Source organism: Limulus polyphemus, unplaced genomic scaffold, assembly GCF_000517525.1.
Source record: "Limulus polyphemus unplaced genomic scaffold, Limulus_polyphemus-2.1.2 Scaffold2825, whole genome shotgun sequence".
In the NCBI taxonomy this organism is placed as follows: Eukaryota; Metazoa; Arthropoda; class Merostomata; order Xiphosura; family Limulidae; genus Limulus; species Limulus polyphemus.
In genome coordinates, this window is record NW_013668435.1 from 112,419 (window position 1) to 120,974 (window position 8,556).

Genomic DNA, 8,556 nt, shown 5'->3' on the forward strand with positions numbered 1-8,556 from the left:
TTTTCTGTTTAGCTGTCTTTCTGGATATTTAAGGAGGAATGTTTTCTGTTTGATTGCATTGCTGGATATTTAAGGGGGAATGTTTTCTGTTTGACTGCATTGGTGGATATTTAAGGAGGAATGTTTTCTGTTTGACTGCATTGCTGGATATTTAAGGAGGAATGTTTTCTGCCCCAGGTTTCTAAGAAAATTTTCTATTGATAATTAATTCCTTCCGTAATATATTTATATATATAAGCCTCACACGAAACATTCCTCCTTAAATATCCTGCAAGACAGCCAAACAGAAAACATTCATATTTAAAAATCCAGCAAAGCAAGCACATACTAAACATTTCTCCTTAAATATCCAGCAAGGCAGTCAAACAAAAAACATTCCTCCTTAGAAATTCATCAATCCAACTACAGAAAAAAAACATTCCTCTTTAAATATCCAGCCAAGCAGCTGCAGAAAACATTCCCCCTTAAATATCCAGCAATGCAGTCAAACAGAAAACATTCCTCCTTAAATATCCAGCAATGCAGTCAAACAGAAAACATTCCCCCCTTTAATATCCAGAAAGACAGCTAAACAGAAAACATTCCTCCTTAAATATCCAGCAATGCAGTCAAACAGAAAACATTCCTCCTTAAATAACCAGAAAGTCAGCTAAACAGCGATATGTCTGCGAACTTACAACGCTAGAAACCGGGTTTCGATACACGTGGTAGGCAGATAGCCCATCTTGTAGCTTTATGTTTAACTTACAACAAACAAATTTGGGTTTAAAATAAATAGGATAGTAACAGGACAGTTTGTGATATCATCAATGAAATCAAAACCCTTACCCCGTTGTATAAAATCCACAAGATGAGCAACAAAATGATAAGAATGATGTAATTCACAAACAGACTTTGAGTTTCTTTGTCTCCTACCATCCTGAAATATCCCTTATTTAAGATTTACTGTCCGCCCTTCGTTCACAACTGTAGCAGATACTTTGCTCAGCTTTATTCTCGTCGTAGTAGTAAAATTACTCCGTTTCCAAACTCCGACAAAAGAAGAGTTTTTGTTAAGCAATGTCAGCCGCCCTCTTCTAACAGTTCATTAGGTGAACTCTAATGAGGGATCCACCAATAGGGACAGACAAAACATACTGAACTTGGTAAATGTGGCTCTAGAATGGAAGCTGATTAGCTGTTGGTGGAAAGGTAACACCGCCCATAATCCTCGAATATTTTTTTTATTTGTTTATTGACTCCAATGTGTAACTTAACAGAATTTTGTCACAAATCCTAAACGCCCTCACACTTCAGAAAAAAAAGTTACCTTTAATAGAAACAGCGTATTTTTTTATCCTCGTTCAGGGGTGTCACCCTACACACACACACACGATTTCACTTCTAATTTACCACTTTTCTGTGTAAAAGACCCCATTTTAAACTAAGGTTTTGAATGTTTTCCTAAAATTCGAAAACATTAGTCAATTCGTATAAACAAACACACTAACATAGGCTTGTCTCTGACAGTTGGTTCGGATATATATTTTGTTTAGATTTTACGGTACTGACTGGAGTACATAAAATATTAGCCAAAATACATATATTTATGGGCCTTTTGATATTATAACTTCATCAGGACAGAAAAGCTTTGTATAAGCCGATGTTTAGCTACTCCGGTTTTTATCAGGACAAAAAACTTTATAAGAACCGATGTTTAACTGTTACAACTTCATCAGGGCAGAAAAACTTTGTATTATCCAACGTTTAGCTACTAAAGTTTTATCAGGACAGAAAAACTTTATAAAAGCCGATGTTTAGCTGTTACAGGTTCATCAGGACAGAAAAAGCTTTATACAAAACGATGTTTCTATATTACAGTTTTATCTGAACAGCTGACAAGTCACTGTAATGTGTGCTGAAATATATGGTCTATAGAGCACTGGTTTTGTTAAACAAGCTGCAATATATGATCTATCGAGCACTGGTTTTGTTGAGGAAGCTGAAATCTAAAGTTGTTTATTGTGAAAATCAGTTCAATAATACCACATCTCTATTGTTTATTGTGAAAATCAGTTCAATAACACTACATCTCTATTGTTTATTGTGGAAATCAGTTCAATAACACTACATCTCTAAAGCGAGAAGATAGCTAAGACATGATCCTTTTCTTCTTATTTTCCAACAGATATCAAGATCATAAATTGAAAGGAGGCATGTCAATACGTGCCACCAGGTGGAGTTACGAGCTAAAAAGTTTCAAACAAGAAACCTGGAATAATACGAAAAACATTTTTTTTTACGAATTTTATAAATCTGAATGGGATTAAATGCCAATAACTACAAAGTTTCAGAAAATGAGTAGTTTCGAGTGACGTCAACAGGTTGAAACAACTGATCGTTGTTGAAAGGAACATTGGTAGAACAAGTTACTTATGAACGAACATAAGAACACACTTTGCGTTTGTATTTGCAGTATAACAGAACCAGCATGAGCTAACAGTCATATAACAGAATTTCTCAACCTTAAAGAGAGATTTTAACTCCAGAAGCTTAACTGGGATATGTCTTATTTATTCACTAAAAGTAAATACATGAAAAAAATATATATATATAACAAAGTGGCCAGTAGATACAATTTTAAAAACAAAAATTAACAAGAGACTTCAAGGAATTCAACCGGAAGAGAACTGGGCATATTGATATTAGTTTTAGAATGTTTTAGTTTCAGGTGTTGGAACCACAGAAAACTTTAAGTGAGTTACAAGTTACAACTACATCTAAACGCTACACGATGGGGAAGAACCAACTGGGTATGAAACTTACCCCAAGGTATAACAACCATAATATTAGCAGCAGTATAATGAGGATGACGTAGTTAACTATCAAACTGTGTGTCTCCTTTTCGGCTAGCATGGTTTACTAAGTAGAAAGACGAGATTTCAGCTGGGTTATGAAGTAGCACTCTAAATTGTGAGGAAGATTGTCTGACCGACTGAAAACAAAGTTATCAGAAAAATTGTTACTCCTTCCTCCCCTCCTTGTTTGGACCATGTCTAAAAACGTGTAAGTAGTTTGACTCAGCTCCAAATTTTTATTAAACAGAATGGTCGATTTGGCGGAACTTGTAATCACCGCAGAGTTATTATGGCCTCATATGGAGCAGTTACTAGATATAAACAGCAACACGAGGCTATATAAAGTAAAAATGGACAGCCTAAACCCCCTGTCTTTCTCTATTAGCGCGTACAAGCACGTCTGATTGTGAGCCAGTAATTCACTGTTTGATAATAATTGGGCGTATTTATATGCTATATAGCTTCACAGCATATCGTGAGTCAACACTCAACTTGAATTCGGGACTCGATCCCAACAGTGGGCACACAAGGATAGCCTATTGTTCATAACGATCAGCAAAGCAAATGCTTATACAGCCTTCTTAAGTTTAATTAGAAATGACAAATCCTAAGAGAAATTTGCTGATAGCCACGCGAATATTGTGGTTATCAAGTTTTGTCGTTTAATTTTGAAATTAAGACAAATACAAGATGTGTTTGAATATATGATATTTTCATGATTCTATTCGTCCTGTAACAATAGATACACAATGCTAGATTCAAATAATATAACACAATGGTTCCTTTGAATAACTGGCAATAATTCAATCAAACGATTTACTAGCACACAATTACAAACATATCACGTAAACAAATTAGTTATAAAGACGTAAATTATTCAATATGATCAAATTCACGTTTGTTATTAAGAGAACAATTGTGTCATGGGCTATTGTAGCTTGTTGTTAAGAGGAGAATTATTTTACGGACTGTCGTAGTTTGTTATTAAGAGAACAATTGTGTCATAGGCTGTTGTAGTTTGTTATTAAGAGAACAATTGTGTCATGGGCTGTTGTAGTTTGTTGTTAAGAGAACAATTGTGTCATGGGCTGTTGTAGTTTGTTGTTAAGGGAACAATTGTGTCATGGGCTGTTGTAGTTTGTTGTTAAGGGAACAATTGTGTCATGGGCTGTTGTAGTTTGTTATGAGGACAATGGTTGATTAGGCTCTGTTGAATATAATATTGCAAGGTATTTGCTTCAGATAAGTCAAATTAAAAGGTATTTCTCTTATAAAACAGTGTTGAAATTTAATAGAACGACCCATTGTTTGCTGTGCTTATAAAATAAGATTACTCTAGTTTAAAATCTTCTAAAAAGCGTCAAAACAGATAAATTATTGTATTTCCTCACTTCGCTCATGTATTTAATATGCCACCTACATGTATAATATTTCAATTTTTTTTAAAGAGAAAACCAACACATAGTCATAAATGATTAAACGCAATAGATATTTTTTTATTTGTTCAAGATGTCTAATCTAAATACATGACGGTACAACATTGTCACACACGACTGCCTTAGTGTCTGTCCCAGTGATCACTGCCAAAAACTTGATATTTTCACATCCTAAGTATACAAGGGACGATTCTTTTAAAAACAACATAATTGAATACAGCTAATATAGCGTGGTGTTGCCGTTAAAATGCTAAACCAGAGAGATTGAATATCATCAGACAGAGTTAGTGTTAAATATTTGTAGGATGCTAATTGGAGTTTAGGAAAAATTGCAAAAGGCCTCCTCTGTTCACCAAGTACTGTGTTATACACATTGGACAGGTACGAGAAAACCCAGATCTATAACATCAGACAAGACAGAGGATGGAAATAAAGGTACACCTTGGACAGGTACGAAAAAACCAACATCTATAACATCAGACAAGGTGGGAAATGGAAATAAAGGTACACTTTGGATAGGTACGAGAAAACCCACATCTATAATATCAGACAAGACAGAGGATGGAGATAAAGGTACACTTTGGACAAGTACGAGAAAATCCACATCTATTACATCAGACAAGGTAGGGAATGGAAATAAAGGTACACATTAGACGGGTACGAGAAAATCCATATTTATAACATCAGACAAGGGAAGGGATGGAGATAAAGGTACACATTGGACAGGTACAAGAAAACCCACATCTATAACATCAGACAAGGCAAGGGATGGCGATAAAGGCACACATTGGACAGATACACGGAAACCCACATCTATAACATTGGACAAGGTAAGTGATGGAAATATAGGTACACATTAGACAGGTACGAGAAAATCCATATTTATAACATCAGACAAGGGAAGGGATGGAGATAAAGGTACACATTGGACAGGTACAAGAAAACCCACATCTATAACATCAGACAAGGCAAGGGATGGCGATAAAGGTACACATTGGACAGATACACGGAAACCCACATCTATAACATCATACAAGGTAGGGGATAGAGATGAATATACACTGAAACAGACGTTAGACATCTAAAAATCAATTCCCTGAAAAACTGTAAAATCCTTCCTAATGACTTTAATAAGTCACGCACAAACAGTTTGAAGAACGCTGCAAAAATGTGGTCTTTGGAGAAGAGTAGCAGTAAGAAAAACTGTTACTGCTCAAAGAAAATAAAGCAAGGAGACTAGCTTTTGTGGAACAACACTCTTCTAATTCTTGAAAATCCCTAAGAGATTATAGAAAAAACGTAGTGTTTAAATAATAATAATAATAATAGGCCTAATACTAATGTCTTATGACAAATATAATTATAATCATGCTTCGCCAGCTTCTAAAAGGCGTTTACACCATAGCGTGTATCCTAGGATGTGAAACTGGTACACTGAGTTTTGGACAGAAAAGTTTATATTGGAAATGATTGGTTCCAACTGGTGCGTATATGATGAAACGGTAGAATGGACGGCAATTCCACAAGAGACACAAGTGTAGAGGACGACGTTTCGAAAGTCTTCCGCCCTTCGTCGTCCTCTACACTTGTGTTATACAACAGGCAGTTGCCGTCCATTCTACAGTTCCATCATGAATACTCTGCCTAAACAATCTATCAAAGAATACGGTGCGTATATGTTCGCTGAAGGATCAATGAGAAGTTGCAGAAGGAGTATCTTGTGCTAATGGTCAAACATGCAAAAGTCTATTATGTTTGGGGTGCAATATCAACGAATAATGTTGAACATCTTTATAAAATTGACAGAAAAACAGGTCGGTATAAATACCACAGTATATTAGTCCATCATCTATACCATCTATAAAGAAGCTGATTGGACAGAATTGCATGTTCCAAGACGATAATGACCACAAACATACTTTCACGATTTGTCGAGTTCATTCGGCAGAGAGAAAAAAAAATCAAGATATCTCCTGCGAAAGGAATGGCCGCCCCAAAGTCCAAATCTTAACCTCGTACAATAAATCTGGGATTTGTTATTGTTTGTTATTAAGCACAAAGCTACACAAAGGCCTATCAGTGGTCTTCCCACCACGGATATCAAAACCCAGTTTCTATTGGTATAAGTCCGCAGACAGGTCGCCGTGCCACTGGGGGGGGGGGGGGATTTGGAATTTACTGGACTCCATGCTTTACAAAAGTAATAACTGTTCTAAATAAAGAATCGAGAAAAATGGAATCAAATTATACCAGAGACTATGAGGAAATACACAGACACAATACCACAAAGTTTCCAAGATGTTATTGATGCTGCCTCCTACTGGCACAGCGGCATGTCTGCGGATTTATACCACTAGAAACCGGGTTTCCATACCCGTTTTGGAAAGAGCACAGATAGCTCTTTGTGAAGCTTTTTGTTTAATAACAAACAACAACAGTTATTGATGCCAACGATGGCTAAACTAAATATCCGCTTTAAACTTAAAGACATTATTTGTGTGCTAATTTTGTAATATTAATTTGTAATAATTACAACTCAATTTCTATAGTGGTTTCTTTCCATTCTCATATAAAAGGCCACGGAAGCTTTACCTGCCCCTAACAACGTGTGGATTAGATGGCGTATCGACGAGGTAAATAGTGCTGATACAATACTCTGTACGCAGTCTTGATCAATTTAAATATACTACTGCCACCTTCTGGATATATATAGAGGTATCACTTATTTTGATGATTTTAAATTTTCTATTCCCTTCAAAACAGAGACAAAGTAATAAATAAAATGATTATACATTTAAATATAGAAACACTATAATGTAGTCAGCCTGAAAATGCACTAACATCGTTATTGAGTGTTTTTTAAAAATTTTAACTTAAAAACAATTGATTAAACATCTATTTTAGATAAAACGCCATCTGCTTCACTGTACCAAGAAATCCATAATAAGAATGTAATTATCATGCAAAGAATATATTATTAACTGTTCTAATAATAATAATCCACACACATAAACTAATAATAGCACCGCACGTCTGGTCTATAACTCTCAAGTTTCTTCAAGCTGAGCATGAGCCAATGAGTATTCGACAGCAAATACAATTTGTTTATTTAGATTTATTTCTATCATCACTGCAAATTCGTTTTGCCAAAAAAAAAGCAAAAAACAACAAAAAAACGGCCATTATCTTATGCAGCCCAAGATGCTGAAACAAAACTAGCAAATATGACCACGGAGAGTAAAAAACAAAGAGGGAAAAGGGAACGAAAGAAGACACATTTAAAAGCCACTTTAGAAAGTGTTAAATTTAGATTTAAGAGTGGAGTAACCAAACCGAGCCCTGCAAAGTTGTTGCTTGTTAACTCCCTTGATATAATAATGCTCTAGTCTAGAACAATGGAGTTTTATCAAACCCAAATAATTTGTTTAAACACCATAAAACGAAGTATCCATTTTATAAATATGTTATCATATTAACAACACATTAACATTTAACATGATGGGGATTAAAAGTTTATCAATAAGCGATTTAACATTAAAATAAACATAATTAAAACCTCTTATTTCTAAACTGCTTAAAAATTACAATTAAATATAATTAAAAGAGTAACTATTTTTGCCTCTAAAAGTGTTTGAAATTTATAACAGCTAAGATATTTGTATCTGTAATCTGCTTAAACACAACAATAATAAACATCACTAGGGGACAAATACGTATATCTGTAATATAATAAACATTATTAGGGTACTAAATACTTGTATCTGTAAGTCGCTCAAACACTACAATAAACATGATTAGGGCACTAAGTACTTGTATCTGTAAGTCGTCCAAACACTACAATAAACATGATTAGGGCACTAAATAATTGTATATGTAAGTCGTTCAAACAATACAATAAACATGATTAGGGCACTAAATACTTGCACCTGTAAGTCGTTCAAACACTACAATAAACATGATTAGGGCACTAAATACTTGCACCTGTAAGTCGTTCAAACACTACAATAAACGTGACTAGGGCACTAAATACTTGCACCTGTAAGTCGTTCAAACACTACAATAAACATGATTAGGGCACTAAATAATTGTATCTGTAAGTCGCTCAAACACTACAATAAACATGATTAGGGCACTAAATAATTGTATCTGTAAGTCGTTCAAACACTACAATAAACATGATTAGGGCACTAAATAATTGTATCTGTAAGTCGTTCAAACACTACAATAAACATGATTAGGGCACTAAATACTTGTATCTGTAAGTCGTTCAAACACTACAATAA

General features: G+C 34.7%; 1 long non-coding RNA gene across 2 annotated transcripts in view; it reads right to left on the bottom strand.

Moving 5' to 3' along the window:
* The window catches only part of LOC106468001, a 32,440-nt gene that overhangs the window by 21,758 nt on the left and 2,126 nt on the right, over positions 1 to 8,556 (bottom strand). Inside the window, exon 1 of one of the 2 annotated variants that reach the window (XR_002612531.1) lies at positions 2,806 to 2,872. The exons of the other annotated variant lie outside the window; for it this stretch is intronic. This is a non-coding gene — a long non-coding RNA (uncharacterized LOC106468001). Of the gene's footprint in view, positions 1 to 2,805; positions 2,873 to 8,556 lie in introns of those variants that run through there. 2 annotated transcript variants of the gene reach the window in all.